This window comes from Canis lupus, chromosome 19 (assembly GCF_048164855.1).
Source record: "Canis lupus baileyi chromosome 19, mCanLup2.hap1, whole genome shotgun sequence".
Classification (NCBI taxonomy): Eukaryota; Metazoa; Chordata; class Mammalia; order Carnivora; family Canidae; genus Canis; species Canis lupus.
This window is the reverse complement of record NC_132856.1, coordinates 23,298,407-23,316,225: the sequence shown is the minus strand read 5'-3', so window position 1 is coordinate 23,316,225 and position 17,819 is coordinate 23,298,407. Positions and strand designations below refer to the sequence as shown.

General features: G+C 38.2%; 1 long non-coding RNA gene across 1 annotated transcript in view; it reads left to right on the top strand.

The window, feature by feature from the left end:
• LOC140609997 (uncharacterized) overlaps window positions 1–17,819 on the top strand; it is a 48,286-nt gene that overhangs the window by 25,177 nt on the left and 5,290 nt on the right. Inside the window, exon 2 of the long non-coding RNA XR_012011787.1 lies at window positions 15,353–15,499. This is a non-coding gene — a long non-coding RNA (uncharacterized lncRNA). The remainder of the gene's footprint in view (window positions 1–15,352; window positions 15,500–17,819) is intronic.

Genomic DNA, 17,819 nt, shown 5'->3' with positions numbered 1-17,819 from the left:
TGAATTGATATAAACCATTACCTGCTTCTAGGAAAACTACTCAAAGAAACTTCTTTAATTATCTTTGTAAAGAGAATAGTCTCTATTTCCATTGAATTTTATGACTTGATTTGCTGCTTTCCAGCCCAGACTCTGGCTTATTCCTGATAGACCTCCAATCAGGTTGTCTTTGTATTGGCAGACATTGGGTGCTAAGGCCAAAGTCACTTATTCTAAAGTCTTCAGAATTATTGCAGCAAATTGAAACTACAAATACAATTTATGTCATTAACCTCTTAGGGATTATATTTTTGACTTTCTCCTATGTGACATATATCTGGTCACATATTCATTGTGAACCAGTGCTTAAAATGCATAATCCCCAGAGGTTATGGGCAGTCATTTCAAAGACCCCATATTCATCTCAAAACGCAGAAGTGGGAGATAAGGTTTAAGGAATGGTTGAATGGGACACTGAAATAAACAAGCCATTTCATAGTTCTTAAAATACTTATGGAGCACATTTTTATCTACAAAGCTTGAGAAATGAATTTACTAATCCTCACAACATCCCTCGTGTTATTATCAACACATAATAAATATGGAACAAGGGGTTGGAAGGTTAAATTAGCTTTATTCTCCCCCCACAGGGAAGTCGGTATTACTTGCGAATTAGGATGGAGTTGTCTTGTGTTTTCCAGCTGCAAGTTTCTGTCCCATTTGCCAAATTTACCCATGTGTGGATATTTGCGGGGCGGGGGGGGTGTGTGTGTAAGATTCTTGCAGAGTCAATCCTGAGATTAAAGTCCAAGTGAAGTCAGCGTCTCGTCCAGTCCTCCCGGGAGAATGCAGTTTGTGTCATTTCTTTGAAGGCATGGATCTTGGCAAGTGGAGGCTGGTCTCACTGCTTCCTGCCTCTCCTTCCTGCTGGTCTCCACCTCACTTCATTTTCCTCCTGCTACCTCAGAGAGCTCTCTCTCTCTCTCTCTCTTACTTTTAAAATTTTATTTTGAAGTTCTCTGAACATATAAAAGTGTACAAAGAACATTGTAATGAACTCTCTTCTTCCTACTACCCTGCTTTAGAAAGAAAATGTTTTCAGTATAAGCAGAAAGTCCTGGGGGCTTTCCACCTACCCACCATGGTACCCTTCTCGTAAGTGTGACAATTATCATTCCCAATTCCCATGGCTTTCTTTATAGTTCTCTACATATATATGTGTCTCCAAGCAATATAGATTATTATGCGGCATGTTTTAAACTGGCATGTGACTCACGTGATAAAACATATATTTTTGCAACTCGCTTTTTCTTTCTTTTGCTCAGTATTGTATGTAGGAGGTTCACCCTTGATATGTGTGGCTCTAGTTCATTTTCCATGCAATTTACTATTTCACTCTGAATATGCTGTATTTGGGGTTGTATCTTGTTTTTTTTTTAAGATTTTTATTTATTTATTCATGATAGACATATCGAGAGAGAGAGAGAGGCAGAGACATAGGCAGGGGGAGAGAAGCAGGCTCCATGCTGGGAGCCCGACGTGGGACTCAATCCCGCGACTCCAGGATCTCGCCCTGGGCCAAAGGCAGGCACCAAACCGCTGAACCCAGGGATCCCCTGGGTTGTATCTTGTTGATAGACATTGAAGTTATATATATTTTTTCAAGTATAAATATTTGAGATAAATATTTTTGAAGCATATTTCAAATATTCAAAAAATATAAATAACACTCATAAAGTCTCTTACACACACATATATACATGTGAGTTATTTCTAAAATATATTACAAAGAGAGGAATTGTTGAACCAAAATTTATTGGTATCCGGAAGTTTTATTGATGATTGCCAAACTTCTCTCTAATTAAACCGTTTTACTCTTAACAGTGTATGACAGTCCTGGCTGCTCCATATTTTCGTTTTACTTGGTATTATAAGATTTTTATATCTGATAATTTTAAAATGGTGCCTCACTGTGTTTTAATATCCATTTTTTCTAATTACTACCACAACTAATAGTCTTCATAAATGATTTTGTGGTCATTTAAGCTTTGTGTTCTGGAAACTGCCTGACCATAATTTTTGTCTAGTTTTCAACTGGATTGTCTTTTTATCTTTTAAAAGGATTTTTATTTATTTATTTGAGAGAGAGAATGCAAACGTGAGTGGGGGGGAGGGACAGAGGGAGAAGCAAACTCCCTGCTGAGCAGGGAGCCTGATAACACAGGGCTCGAACTCAGGACCCTGGGATTAGAACCTTGGCCCAAGGCAGAAGCTTAACTGACTGGGCCACCCAGGCAGCCTTGGGTTGTCTTTTTTATTGATTTGTAAGTGTTCTTTATATATTCAGGATACCAATCATTTGTCAGTTATGTGTGTGGCCAGTGTTTCTCATATCTTTGTCAAACTTATTCCTTATTGCCTTAAGTTTAAAAATCTAAAATTCTTAGCCTGGTAAATGTGGATAATTTGGTTTCTCCTGTAGTCTTGTTTCTAAAAATTTTCCACCTCCTACTCGTGTTTTGGCAAATATGTCTCATCCCTACAAAGTTCTTGCTTATGTTGTTCCCTATGTTTGGAGTGCATTTATATGATCTTTGTCTGGCTAACATTTATTGCTCTTTCACAAACCAATCTTTTAGAAAGATTTTGCTGCCCCTGCCTCCCGCAACCTCTCTGTACTTGCATAGCCCCCCTGTGCAGACCTGGGAAGACTCAGCTTCTCTCTTCCCAGAAATAGTGCCCGATGGATTTTGCCACCCACACGTTTGGCTCTGGTGAAGTCTTCTTGAAAGGCCTACCGGGAATGGGTGGCGAGATGGCCTTTTGAAGAAATTTTCAGCCAGGCCTCAGCTACAGAATCAAGGTCCTATATAAACATTCTGATTAATTTAATCTCGGCAGCATTTCCATTGGGTTCCATATCATCATAGTCTTTTGAACCAGCAGCATTTTATTCCAGTTTTCAAAGATGCTTACCACTTGAAAGAAGAAAAAAGCCTAAATGTAATTTTTGGAAGCCTAGAAAAAAATTCCATGGATATTTCCCCGTATTCTTTCCCAAGTATCTATTCCAAATGGAGCTCATCAAAGAACCTAACGATTTCCTGCCCGGCGTAAACCGGGATCTGAGACACATGGCCACTTACTCGATTCTTTTTCTTGTGTGAAGGACCAGAACATGCATTGGGACATCTATAGTTTTGAAGCTGGGCTTTAACCCAGCTAAGGGGAAAAAAAAAACCCAACACACCAAACTGTGTATTATTTACACATTTCAATATTTAATTTCCTGTCTCCATTACACACATTTTAGTATGCAGATTATTTGCCCAACATAATTTATCAGTTCCTTGTTAGATAATATTCTCCTCAGGGTACATATTGTTCATATTTAGAAATTCTTATTAATCTCAAGAATCATATTGTTTATCCAACAAAATTATTACAGCTTTGATGAAGCTTTTAAAGTGTAACATGTAAATCACTATTTTCTCACTTTCATAAGCAGCTGAATTTTTGATCTGGTGGATTATTATGGTTTAGAAGATATTTAGTCTTGGGGAAAATGCACAAGATGGTGCAGTCATGTGTAGATGAGGCTATTTAATTAGAACTGCTGTTAATGACAAATTGCCATCACAGGAGCTACCCCTCCTCCAAATTGCCTTTCTTAAATAGATAAATGAGTAGTGTTATCCAATGTTGTTATAAATAAGATAGGGCTAATATTTAAATGTTACAATAACAAATGACAGGATAGAAGCCATAAACGAATATTCCAGTATTTTGATCACTTATTTTCTAGATGGCATATTGATTATTTTACCTGAGAAAATACTACGGTGTATTTATGAAATGAAATACATTTCAATGAAAAACATAATGAAAAATCATAGAAGATTATTATAATGTAAGATAAAATAAACATGTCATTTCTTAACATCATTAAGAAAACTCACAACTCATTCCTTGTTTATGTGTTATGTTTTTATGGGAGACAATCGCTTGATCTGTACAGCAACATACTCCTATGTTTAGTAATAACTTACATCTGAAGAATATTTTACTTTTTCCAAGTATTTTTATATCCAGTTACATTTAGTCCTTCTGCTATCCCTGGGGCGATAGAATTCCTAATTTGACAGATGAGGAAACAGACCAGAACAGGTTACGTGGCTTGAATAAAGCTGAAAAATCAATTAATAACAAAACCAAAATTATAGTTCCCTGACTTCGAAAATAATGCCTTCTTGTAATCACACACGAAATGTACCATGTGGGAAAGTTGAATACTGCTTGCAGGTTATGGTTATGAGGGTTTAAAATACAAGAAGAAGTGGCTGTGTTCCAGTACTGGAATATTAGAAATAAACGATCAGTTCCTCAATTGCATCCACTGGCTTTTCTCTTTGCTATATTTTCAGCATCTCCTGTATGTTCTATAATTAAGTCTTTTCCTTCATAGTTCACATACAGCTCAAGTCCTGTGAGACTTCAAATGAGGAGAAATGCCATTTTTAGATTGTTTAGGGATCCCGTCTTTGTCTTATTTGAATTAAGTCTATAAGCTCTACAATTTTTATTACTCGGATCAGTGTCTCATTCTTTTGTCCTCTTTTCTGTTCTTAGTAATAATGAGGTAAGAACCAATACAACTTTCAAATCAATGGCCTTACATTACTACCCAGAGGAATTGTAACAAAGCCCCTGTGACACTCCTGGAAATGTCTGTTTATCAGTTGACATAAGAACACTTGGATGCTATGCTCTAATTTTAATGTGTAAGTAATGGTATGTGAATCCTATGAAATTTGAGGGCCACCTGTAGTGGCTTTTTAGGCACTTCTGGACTTTTACTGGGAATCCCAGTTTGTGGTTGAGTGGAAAGACCACAGGAGGAGCATCCCCATTCAGGTCTCTTCCTCTTTCCTAGATTCTTCTTCCCTCCTTGACCATTATGCTAGAGGTTTTATTCTACACTGTGAATTGGGCAAAGAAAGAGAATCCTTCTCTATTCTAGTATGGATAGTGCCAAGTTCAAGTTCATAGTCAGTGTGCTTGAAAGGCCAGCTTCTGGTTCAGAGGACTGCATCTTGTCCCTGGTCTTCTGAATGCAGGCTAACCGAGTCTCTCTGTATTCAACAGGAGAAAATGGGCATATGGAGTGAAAAATTAACTAATATTTTTGTTTTTTTCTTAGGTTCTGGTTGCAAAAGGCATAGGGTTCTCTGCTCTTATGTTTGATTTGGCCCTAAGCTCACCTTTCCCCCTTCCTTATGTATAGTGTGTCTCTGTTGAGAGGGACTATCGTTAAAAAGAAGCATACCCGCCCTTTGGAGAGTCAGTGTGGAAATTTTTTGACCAAAAATCATTCTTCTATTTCAAGGAATGCAACCTCAAGTGGGTATTGAAATAGGAAGCATCAATGAGGAAAGCAGGCTGAGGGCTGCAATAGTGAGCGGCTATGGCCAAGTAGCATTGCCCCATCCAAAGGCGTGCTCTGTGGTCTCCACACGGCTTCTGCGAGTGGGTATCCTGCTGGAAGGCAGGCCCACGGTTACCCAAGCCTCTCATGTTTTTCCCATCACAAGTCAGAAGTCTGAATTTTTATGTGAGATATCTTGATTTAACAAATTGAAAAAAAAGCTAATCAAATTACCACATAGGCTATGGAAGATATGCCAGCTTGCAACTCTTAGTTTGCATGTGTCTTAGGAAACCAGGCTGAAGAAGGGAGACAAGATAAAGCTCATGGAAAAAACTTCTTCGTTTACACATTGTTATCCACATGTAGATGGGATACATACCAAGCCAAACGATTTCCTGCCATATAGACATGGCAGGGCAAAGTTTCTTACCCCAATATATGCAACATTTTGCACATTTTTTCATTTTTATGGAGAAATTGTCCATTGCCTTTATTCTTAGAAGTCTGCCACCCTAAGAGGTTGTGAATTGCTTTTGTTACATCCTTGATAAGTTGTCGTCTAGTTTCTACTTGAATTCCTCTAGGGACAGGGAACTTACTACTGCACAAGATAGCCCACTCCTGCTTTAGACAGTTCTGAAGGTAGAGCACTTCTCAATGACAAAAATTCTTTTTCAACCTCTTTGTTATCGGGAGCTGAAAAGGCGTCTAATCTTTAGGAAAATGCACTTGAAAAAAATAGTCTCAGAAATTAAGAGGTTGCTATAATTTCCTGTAACTATTATCCATTCTTGGGGAAAAAATGAGCATTATTAAATTGTGATAGTTACTAATGGAATTTCTAATTCTTTTACAATTAAGGTCATTGAATCTTTATGTCTTGACCTTCAATCTGAGACTATTTGCATGAAAATAAGGACTCCAAGTTTCATCATGTTCTATTGATTCATTTAAGCTCTTTTCGTATCATAGATTTCTAGAAATGTAGAACTGTAAATGGTCTGAGTATCTGATGTATAACAGAGAACCCATTGGTCTTAAGAGTTAGGAGATGTTGGATTGACTGTTCCCCTCTTTATTCACTGTGTCATGTTATGCCAGGAGTCTTGGTTTCCTTGTTTGAATGTGAAGTCTGATAAAGTCCTCATGAGTTGTGTGACAAACAAATAGGAATGAATGGGCAGTAAGCTGCAGTAATCAGCAAAAACCTGTTTTTCTTGTTTGTGATGCTGAGTAATTTAACTTTTCTAGGCCTCAGTTTCCACATCTGTACAATGGGGCTAACCATTCCTGCTTTTAGGGGTGTTTTAACTGTTCAGTTAGATGGTTCCTGAGGGCTTAGAGAGTGCTTCACATACAGTAGATATTCAATTAATGTTGACTATTAATATTTTGATGATGCTGAGAGAAGTAAAAGCACTGTGTAAAATAGGAAGCTTGGAAGTCTTGCAATCACCTGGACCCTTCATTTTCCCCACAGAGAGGAGGGTATTGAGCAACCCCGAGGTAAGAAGAGCTTGGTCAAGATGTGCTGGGAAGCCTAGGAGAACTTCAAAAAGTGACAGGCTGTATGACCAGGAGCTTAAAAATACATTCTGAATCTTTAAAATAGGGACACTTGGGTGGCTCAATGGTTGAGCATCTGCCCTCGGCTCAGGTTGTGATCCTGGGGTACCAGGATCCAGTCCCGCATCGGGCTCCCTGCAGGGAGCCTGCTTCTGCCTCTGCCTGTGTCTCTGCCTCTCTCTCTGTGTCTCTCATGAATAAATAAATAAAATCTAAAAAAAAAAATAATAAATCTTTAAAATAAACAGATTAAGGAACAAAATCCAGAGTTGGTATGAGATTGGGATACCACAGTTGATCTCACAGAAATTTGGTTTGTGATAGTGCATTCAGGCTCTGTGCTGAGGCCTGGGGTGTGTATCTTCATCTGTGGGTAGATTGAAAAGCTTGAGGCTCATTGCTTTCCATGCTCCCATTTCTCAGGTGTGGGGCCCAGTGGAAAATAATCTGACGACTTTATGATCTTGTTCTCTTCGGTTTGAATTGCTGGGCAGCAAAGACCCCTGATGTAGGGTCTCAGGAGCCTGCACCACGCTATGAGTATTTAAAATAGTAATTGTGTATGGATTCTGGGGAAAAGGAGTAGGGGGGAAAATCAGCCCTGGGGAAAGAGATATAAACATGTCTACCCAGAGAGTACCTCAAGCCCTTTTAAAAGTTTGTTAGTAGGTTTAGAATCTTATGCAGGGAGAGGTTCTTGACAGAATCAAGGGAAATATGATCCCAATTATAAAGATAAGGTGAAATCATAGGAAGGTAGTCTTTCCCGTGACTAATTCACTTTGCTCTCCCATTGTTAAAGAGAAAAGTTGTTGATTTTATACTTTGTTCAAGGCGAAAGGGACATAAAATAGCAATTATTCTTTTTGCCGTTAGCCTGCCTTCCTTTGTTTGGGGGTGCACTATAGCAGAATAAAGGTCTGTGCTTCAGAAATAATGAGCAAGGGGAAGCCAGAGACATAGTTTATGCATGAGTCCTTTTGTAGTGAGTACATGGAACCATTTTATTTGGGAACGGAATATTTGAGGGTGTGGGGGGCCCCCTCCTCCTCAAAGTGCAAAGACCCTGAAACGTGCCCGCTCCCTCCACTTCAGGATTTGAGTGGCATGTCAGGACCCATCCAGCACGAGGTGCATAATGTATCGTGCAGGCTGACTCCCATGTGGAAGAGAGCACAAAACTTCCTTATGCATGAGGCATTTTTAGCAAATTGGACCCCATTTCAATCTTGATGAAACTTGATGACATTTCCAACTTGCAAGTGCACAAAATGAAAAAGCAAATTTTTAGCTATTTATGTGTCAGAACATCAAAAGCTCAAAAGCCATAATTAAGGGTGTCAGCATTGCAGGGAGACCATATTTCTGCTCTTCTCAGGGGTCTTGGGGGTCTCTCCTTGGAGGTTAGATGAAGCTCCCCTTCCCCTTGAAGACTTGAATCAAACAATTTGGATTTCATGAGCCCCACCTGGGAAACTGCCTCTTCACTTCCAACCCTGTCATGTTGATATTTAGTGTTTTTTCTCCCTTTCATGAGAAATTTGGGAAACGACTATGTAGCGGGTGCTCCACATTCCTTAGCTTCCTTGTGCTGTTTTTTGGAAATCTGAAGGCAAAATATAAGAAACAGTGATTTGACATGATATTTTAATTCCTTTTCATTTGTGTTTCTATTATATGCAATTAACTTTCTGACTTTACATTCTAGGAAACATGTCAAACAAGCTTTTATGATATACTCACTTAATACATATACAGATATAATGGGGCTGAATATAAATATATGTCCAAATAAATGGAAATACATGGACATTAAATATTTAATAAATGTCCATGGAACCCAGTTTTTCAAGTTTCTATTGTGTACAAGTGTATATGTGTTAAGATGTGGCTCTGATTCAGTAAGTCTGGAGAGAGCCCAGAGATACTGCATTTCTAACGTGTTCCCAGGTTGAACCACGCTGACTGTGTCTGGGTCACACTCGGAGTGGCAAATCTTTCTATATCTTTCCAACTTAGGGAGGGTCTTAAAATTCAGCTGTGGTCACTGTGATTATCAACAGGTGCACTCGTCTGGGATATACATGTTTTCGTTAAGATCACCTTTGAATTTTATAACAGAAATATTATTAAAATTAATCCCTAGAACTGCCCTTGCCTGTTAATGATTCACAAAAATCCTCGCCTAATAAGAGCTATTTTCCGAAGAGCTCACATTGAATTGCAAATACTACTTCTCATCTGAATGACATGGGCAGCTCACTTACGTAGCCCTAGCCAGAGACAGAGCAGCTTCTGCAAGTGTTGGACACCCGTTGGCTGCAACGCATTGTCTTGAGGGTTGTGTGGAAGTATGTTGAATAAGGCTCATGTCTACTACCAGCAAACTTAAACTCCATTGTGGATAGGATGGGGTGGGATGGGGGGACACAGCCTCGACATATGAAAACCCCCATAAAATACAAGCTCTTTCAAGTGATTTCAGATCTAAGAAAGACCCAAATTAAAGATTAATTAGATTCAAAGGTGTGTGTGTGTGTGTGTGTGTGTGTGTGTGTGTGTGTATGTATGTGAGAGAGAGAGAGAATGAGAGAGAGAGAGAGAGAACTCATCTGTTGGCAGAGGCCAAGAGAGCCTTCATGGAACAGGCAGCCAAACTAGGCTTGAACTATTGGGATTAGGTGTAGAAATGTGGCTGTGAGGTGTGGACTGAGGAGCAAACATATTAAAGAGAGGAAACCTCAGAGAAAAGACAGGAGAGGAAAGGAGCTTATGTATCATAAACTGGAAATAGTTTCAGTTTGGCTGAAGTACAGACTTCAGGCAGGGATTTGGTTGACAATAACCTTGGAAAGAAAGTTGGAAATGATCTTGAGAGCCAGTGGAAGATGTTTGGGTTGAATTTAGTAAGCAGTGGGGAGCTGTCCCTTACCCCAACCGCTTGTTCTCAGTTCTCATTCCAAAATTTCTTCAGACTTGCTCATCTGAATTACGTGTGAGTGTGTGTGTTAATTGACATATTGATTCTTTTCAAATTTCTTTTGCTAATCTATCAAAGAGATTATAATAAGAAGATAAGCTTGTCATAGGAACTAACAGGAAATGAAAGATGAGGAGAAGGAGGATTCCATGTACTGCCCTCTGAGAGGTGACTCTGTCTTATAAATTGCAAAGAAGGTATAATCCAGAGTTGTGGAGGTTTTTAACCAGGAGGCATTTGGATTTATGCCTCTTACATGGAAGGCCTCCAGTAACACATCAGGTGATAGGGGAGGGATAAACTTGGTACATCTGCCTGGATCAGCAGTTTCATTCAGTCATAGTTTCACTCGACACTGTATCATTTAAAGCCTTTAAAGATATATTAGAAACAATTATATTTATCCTTAACTTTAATTTATATGGTAATTAGCACTAGTCTAAAATCAGTCAGAGGTACCATTTTAGATTTAAATGTGTTTTCCTCTTGTTTTTTAAACTTTAATGTTTACTAACGCTGGTTATGTTAGACTGTTCTAATTAAGAGCTCTTTTTCATTTAGAAAAAAGTATAGATATACATAAAGAATTTAAAAAAATATGCTAATTCCTCACTCTGTTAATCACTGCCTGACCATTCAAACTACATGGCTTTAATAGGACCAAAGCACCCTAGTGGCAGCCCAGTAAAATTGCAGGCATAGGAGCGAGAGGGAAGGAACCTTTGGAGTGGTGAATGTGAAAAGCCAAGTTTATAGAGACAATGTCAATGCTACAGACGGGCTCAGCCAGTATCAAGTCTGGAATAGTTTACCTATGCCAGTGTTTCTCTACTCTTTTTTTTGATCATCACATGCCTAAGAAGTCTTTTGTGGGCATGTTTTTCCTAATTGTTATTCCTCCCTTGTTACCGTATTTTAATACCACAGATATATTGTATATCTGCTTATATTCTGAGGCCCTTTGCAGGCACACAAACAATTATGGTATCTAAGATCTTCAAATCCATGAGAACCAATTTTTGCCCCCTTGGAACATTATTTCCTCCATCGATGACACATGATCTAGAGTTTTCTAGCCTCTGTCTCTCTGGGGGTAAGATCTTATCCTTATACTCCTGTGGCTACTCTGAACTGGATCACCCAGAGCCACCCTTCTATCAAACAGAGACTTGTTGGAGAGTCACTTATTGAGACACCTGCTTTTGAAACCTTGAAGAGGTCCCACTACTAAACACTCGATATTGACACAAGTCCTCCTGCATCATCAAAGTAAATTAGTGCTTTTAGTCATTCACCTAGACTGGATTCATTGCCATTCTCACAGTTCCCCTTTTCTCTTATATAGTCATTGCCCTGAGGTCCCAGCTGCATGAGCCTACTTTTATCTAGTTACAATGAATCCTTGAATTCTCCCTGCTAAAGTGGGCCAACAGCAGATCCAGAGGTGCTTGAAGCTGCATTCCCATTCCCCCCTTGTCCACTTATAAATGGTAATGGGATGACGTACAGGAGAAGAGCTTGATCTTTTATGCCCTACAGCTTCTATTCCTCTTGTCTTTCCCTGAAATCCAGATTCTAATTAGCAGGATTGTGTGTGTCCTCTTGGGTTCTTCCCCATACTTAATGTTCACAATAGTTTCATCAAGAACATCCCCATATTACAGGCGAAGAAAAGGTCACACAGCTAATGAATGTTGGAACTAGCCCTTGAACTCAGGGATTTCTGGCTCTAAAACCAGTGTTCTTATCCTATATTGTCTTTGAGAGGCCTACCAAACCCTTCCTAAATGGAGGTAATCACTTATTCTTTCCTCTCCCCTATTTCTAGACAGATCCCCATACTTATTTTTTCATGTAGTTATTCACTCAACAGCTATGCATTGAATAACCACTAAGTGATAGCAATTTTGAAAGTTATTAGAGATACTATAATGAAAAGCACCATTTCTGTTTTCCAGGGGCTCATAGTTTATGAAGAAGATGGACCAACGAATAGGTATCTGTAACTGTGTTTGGCCCTATAGTGAAAGTGAGAGCTACATGGTACTGTATCTAAACCACCCTTGTTTAGTTATTTTAGATCGAGTCACATGAAAAGACTAACTCAGCTCTCTCAGTCTCAGTTCTTAATTCCCTGAAGAGAGAATCAGATTGGCCCACCTTGGTTTAGTAAGATATGGCTGCTAGAGGACCCATTCTTGTGGAGCTGGAAAAGAGGTGGTGAAAAGCAGCTCTCAGGGAAAGGAGAAACTTTGTGAGCTCAGCAGGTACCTGAAGAAATGCATCCTACCTGTATAGTTGAGAGAAAAGCTCCTGAGTGTGGCAGGAGACCTCTCCTTGAACATAAGAAATTAGTAACCTTCTAAACTTCTGAAGCCATTTTCTCACAATGATCTTGGCTTTCCTGAAGGACTCTGCTCCTTATTTGATCAAAGTAATGTCCCTTGGTTTAACCCATTTGATAAATGATGATTTTTCACCAAGAATAGTGTGTTGTTATATTGATCTTAGACCTTTACATAATGATATGGTGTGTGTGTGTGTGTGTATGTGGCAGAGGCAGGGGAGGGAGACTTCTAGCTTTTTAATACATGGAACAGAGTTAATGAGGATATTTTCTGACCCCATGAAAACACATGGATGGGCGAGGTAGACTACATGATAAAAACAATTTTTAAAAACAATTAATAGCTGAGTTAAAAGGAAAGAAAGGGAAAAATATTCAGGTATCAGGGACATGTAAACAGAAGAAATCATGTCCAGAATGGTTAGCAAAATAGCAGTTCTATTTATTATCTTTAAAGACATGAGACTGAAATCTTAACATTGATGTGGGAGCTTAATACACAGTGTAGACCACTTATCACACCAAAAAGGAGTACCATGGGGTTGTTTCCATAACTCCTGGTACATAGAACTTCTACAGAAAAATAATCTCAGCTAAATATATGTTCACAATAAAAAATAAAAAATCACACAGGGAAAGGATCCATTATTAGGGAGAATCAGCTGAGTCTACGAACAGAGGGATTGATGCGAAAATGAACTTGAGGTTATAAAATGGTATTATTTAAGTAGGTTTAAATTGATTAAAGATTTCATGTGTGAGGAGGAAGAGACTCAATGAAAGAACAGACCATTTTGAATTCAAAACCAGGAGTTACAGAGATAAAGAAAAACATGGTTATAAAATTAAACCTCAGTGAATAAGTCAAATAGGTTAGATATATGGGGGAAGAGAAGGGGGGAGAGAAAGAGAGACAGAGAGAGAGAGAGAGAGAGAGAGAGAGTGAGAAGAGAGATCTAAAGAAATCACAACTAGAAAGAAAAGATAGGTTTCCTCCAAAGGAGTAGTAATTCCACTAAGATAGAATTCTCATGAGTCGTAGCAGGTGTGGGAAGACAAGAATCTGCAACAGGCAGAGAAAGAACTATCAGCCTACAGTTAGGCACCTGGCTAATCTACTCTTCAGGACCATCTTCTCTCACAGAAGCTTGCTAAAATAATCACAGAAGGATGGGCTTTAGAAAGAGGGACACAGAAGCCCAGGAGAGATGGAAGAAGCACTGGAAGATGTTGGAAATTATGTGAGTCACCCTGAAAGGATATTGATATGTGAGAAAAGTCTAATATGGTAGAGGGTAAAAAACCAAGCAGAGTTGCAATATTCTAATATTCCAATATTCCAGAGAACATGACTGACCAGAGATCAAGTGCTCTTGGGTACACATAAAATATTTCTATACATTGTTAAGAAAGCATGGTAAAAGCTTAAGTTTAAAAAGATTTTGGTTTTTTTTGGGGGGCTGGGGAGGAGAATGAGAAAAGCAAAGGGAAGACATGGCAAATAGGTTACTATTTGCAAAATTAATCCAAACATTTTAATAACCACAGTAAATATAAGTGAATAAATTTGCCACATGACAGTCTGATATTTATATTGGTTTAAAAAAAATCTCACTTATGGGCAGCCCGGGTGGCTCAGAGGTTTAGCGCCACCATCAGCCCAGGGTGTGATCCTGGAGACCCGGAATCGAGTCCCACACGTCGGGCTCCCTTCATGGAGCCTGCTTCTCCCTCTGCCTGTGTCTCTGCCTCTCTCTCTCTCTCTCTCTGTGTCTTTCATGAATAAATAAATAAAATCTTTAAAAAAATTCCTGTTAAAAAATGAATGAATGAATGAATCAATCAATCAATCAGTCCAGTTATATACTCTTTCAAAAGACAGACTTTAAATATAATGGCACCTACTTTGATAGTGGACTTGATTTCTTTCTAATCTCTTGAGAACCTTACTGTAGTCAGGTGCCATTGATGCCAAAACTCACATGCACCTATTCTGGAGTATTGAGTGCCTTCTATGAGCAAGAAGTAACAGCAATCGAACATAGCTGGATGTGGGATTCCAAGTATTTTAACGCTTTATAACATCAAATCGAGGAACTGCTGGTCCGTGTTTGCCACAGGATTAGTTTTCACAGATGGCTGAGAATAAAGCATATGAAAGGACATATATGTCTCTTTTTAGAACAAAATGGACACATATAACAGCATATGGTATAGTTATTTTAATTATGAAGTTTTACCACACCATAATTAATGATAAAATAGAAATTTAAGAACCATGAAAGCATTAATTAGCTGTGATAATGCTATGACATAAAGCTTTTGTTTTCTTGTTTTCCTGAAATCAATTCTTCCATTTATTAGGCTGTTGATATTTTGATCATGCACATAGTTCTTAAAAGCCAGAGTAGATAATAAGCCAGGTTATATTCACGTAACTGTACACAAACCAAATTTATAATTATATGAAATCTGCATATAGACAGAGGCAAAGTTGAGTGGCTTTTGAAAATGTAGATAATCAAATCTCACTACAAATTTATCTGAACACATCTATATTTACATTTCACTCCACTACTGATTCAAATAATGAAGGGAGACCTGGCCTAAAGGGATCGGATCTAGCACATTCATATATAAAATGTGACGTGTACAAGTTTATCCCCTGCTAGGATTTTGAAAGTCAGATATGGCACACTGATACACTGCAACAGGTGTTATGGGCTGAGTGTTTGTATTCCCAAATTCATATATTGAAGTGCTAACCCCCAATGTAATGGTGTTTGGAGATGAGGCCTTTGGAAGGGAATTATGTTTAGGTGTGGTGGTGAGGATGGAGTCCCGATAATGGGATTAATGTCCTCAGGGTCCAGAGATTTCTCTTTCTTTGCCTTGTAAGCATGTAGTGGGAAGGCAGCCATTTGCAAGCCAGGAAGAGGATCCTTACCAGAAACTGAATCTCCTAGTACGTTGATCGTGGACTTAGATTCTAGAACTGTAAGAAATAAATGTGTGTTGTATAAGCCACTCAATGTATGGCATTTTGTTACAGCAGCCTGAGCTAAGACAACAAGCCCCCCTGATGAGGTTGGAATTGACAAGTGGATCAATTTGGAGGTGCCCATTCATTCATCTGTTTTATGCCCACCAGAGGGGCATGTGAGATGGGAGATTGAACCTTGAGTAGCCTATAAACCAGGTGAGCCTAAATCTCTGGTGTGTGCTGGTCTACTTGTGTGTGTTCATAATAAGAATATTTAAAACCGAACCTTAGTTTACATTTTGTTCAACATTACAGCGAGTGCATTACCTTGTGTTTCTTGCTTTAATGGGCTCTCAGGAGGAATTGATACGAAATCTACCTCCTGTATTCTTAGCTAATGTTCCTTTTGGCCTCAGGTAGAACATATTGGGCAATTTTTTTTTTCTCCACCAAAATCTCTTTGTAAATAAACTATAGATAAAAATTAGAGGGGAAGAAATCATACATAAGTTGTTTAGGCAAAGGGCATCAAAACACAGGACTCAAATAATTTTTGGTAACTTTTCTATTTACTGTATTGAGGAGATTCATTTAAACTAAAGTGGGTAGAGGTCATTTAGTTTTACAAATAGTGCTTATATTTTTGTGCTTCTTGCTGGCCCTGTTTAGTCTGTGCTCATTCATATCTCTGGACCAAACAGCAGGTTCAGGGAAAAGTAGAATTTTTGAGAAATCAGGACATTAGGAAACGTCTCCGACAAAGGCCAAGTGGAGATAAGGAACACTGAATTTCTATGGTAAAACATGTTCCAGAGTGATTCAAGCATAATATGGAGTTCAAAGTATCACTGTATGCAAAGATATTAATTATTCCAGTGAAGGTTTTTTTTTTTTTTTCCAGTGAAGGTTTTAAATCACAATGCAAGTTCTGTTTAAGATACAGCTTCCTTGAGGGTTGGTATTGGCCAATCTTTTAGGTCATGCTTTATTTTCCTATTTTTGCTGAGCATTTTTTTATAGTTACTAACGATAATTTTATCATATCAGAGAAATTTGTGCCAATATTTCCCTCAGAATCGGGAGAGAGAAAACAGTAAAAAACAAGACCATTGCAAATCGTACAGAAAATTATGGAATAAGATTATATAGCACTGGATTTGAAGGAGACTAAATTTATATCCGGTCATTATTTCAATTGGCCCAGGTAGACTTTGACAAGATTGCAAAAGATGCCTATTACTTCTGATTATTCATTATAATAATTCACTATTCATTAGCTCATGCACATTGAGTGCTTGCTCTATGTTGGGTGCTGGTGTGAGTACTTCATACGTGTTTGCCTCCTTTAATCATCTCAATAACCCGTGAAGTAGCTACTATTATTGTCTCCCAATTTCTAAAAAAAAAGAAAAGGACACAAAGGTCTAGAGATGATAGGTTAAAGCTTGCTGGTAATACGTCAAGGCAGAATTTGAACCCGTGTCTCTTGGACCTTAAGGACCATACGTATAATTGCTGTCTTAGGTCTATCCAGATATCTTCAGCAAAGAGCTTTTCAAAAAGAGTTGTAAAACAAAAGTTAATGTTACAAAGATTCTTCATGAATAATTTCATGAAAAAGATCCCTTTTTGATATTTATGTATTAATGCATACTTAAATATGTATTATTAAGCATATAAATTAAATTAAGCTAGTGAAGTTCAAGCATCCCTGTCTTGTCTAGAGAGGTAGTGCTGAGGGATGCTGATTAAGGCAAAATGTGGATTCCATTTCTTTCATTGTGTCATTAAAGTATTTGCCATTATAATGAACCTAATGCACTTTATAAAATGGAATGAGTGAAATTAATAGATGGAGGCAGTTATAAATAAGGGATTTCTCATTCCAGCCTGGGACAATGTCTAGAGACACTAGAAATAATTCACTTAATCTCACCATAATGGAGTTTCCCATTGAAGTGGATAAACAAATGCTTTCCTTAAACAAGATTTGAAACAAACAAAAAAGACCCACCAACTTAAAATAATATTTAGCTGAAACCACCAGCATCTGACAAGTTCCTTCAAATTTCTCACAGCGTTGTCATCTCAAGCACACTGGCTCGGGTTTGTGAGATAAACTGGTGATATTCAGTGAATGAAAAGTTCAGATTCATGTATTATCGAGCTCAAGAATGCTGCTCATAAGTCCCTTGGAAGTTTGGAATATGTTCTAGAATTCTGAATGCAAAGTCTTCCAGTCATGAATTTCACTGCAAGAGTTTTGCCCACACCTCATCATGAAGTTAAAGTTGTGACATCTTCAGTCTGAAGGTAGAAAAATTAACAAAAGTAACCAAATCTGTGGCAAGAGAAAGGAGAGTGAGGAGACCAATGATAAAAACGCTGACATTTATCTGAGCACAAATACTGGAAATTACTATACAAGAAATAGAGAAAATGGCTTAAGTGAATGACTTGGTTTCAAGTTCTGTGAGCAGGGCGACACTTCTCTTTTTTATTTTTTTTTTTTAAGATTTTATTTATTTATTCATGA